Here is an 844-nt window from a genome sequence, read left to right as displayed (position 1 = left end):
AGCAAAGATAGGTTGGCCAGGCTGCTGTGAGACCTTTCAAAGCTTGACAACTCCAGATGAAGGCAGCTTAGCGCACACCTAAGCCTACTACCACACCCAGGATCCTTATGTTCCAATGAAATCCACCCTTCACCTTGAATAATGCTTAGGAGTGGGTTCTGAACTCACACTTGCCTGATTTGAATCCTAAGCTGTGTTCCTTTGAACAACTTAACTATATCTCATTGTATCTTTCCTCATAGCTTTGTTGTGAGAAGTACACGGAGTTAAAACACTGCCTGCCAAACAGGCAATTAATAAAAGTATTACTGGTCTTATGTATAACCCATGGATGCACACAGTGGGGTGGTAAGGCAGAGATAGGCTGGAGGGGTTGATGGGGGAAAAAGAGAGACATATGTAATACTTTCAACAATAAAGATTTTTTAAAATTTATTTTTTTATTGATTTCAGAGAGGAAGGAAGAGGAAGAGAGAGATAGAAACATCAATGATGAGAATCATTGATTGGCTGCCTCCTCCACAGCCCCCACCGGGGATCGAGCCCACAACCTGGGCATGTGCCCCGACCGGAAGACCTTTCAGTCCGTAGGCTGATGCTCTCTATCCACTGGGCCAAACCAGATAGAGCTCAACAATAAAGATTTTAAAATCGCCGAAACCGGTTTGGCTCAGTGGATAGAGCGTCAGCCTGCAGACTCAAGGGTCCCAGGTTCGATTCAGGTCAGGGGCATGTACCTGGGTTGTGGGCACATCCCCAGTGGGAGATGTGCAGGAGGCGGCTGATCGATGTTTCTCATCGATGTTTCTAACTCTCTATCTCTCTCCCTTCCTCTCTGTGAAAA

Source organism: Myotis lucifugus, unplaced genomic scaffold (genome assembly GCF_000147115.1).
Source record: "Myotis lucifugus unplaced genomic scaffold, Myoluc2.0 scaffold_2447, whole genome shotgun sequence".
Lineage (NCBI taxonomy): Eukaryota > Metazoa > Chordata > Mammalia > Chiroptera > Vespertilionidae > Myotis > Myotis lucifugus.
The sequence above is the reverse complement of the archived record's forward strand: the minus strand, read 5'-3'. Positions refer to the sequence as shown.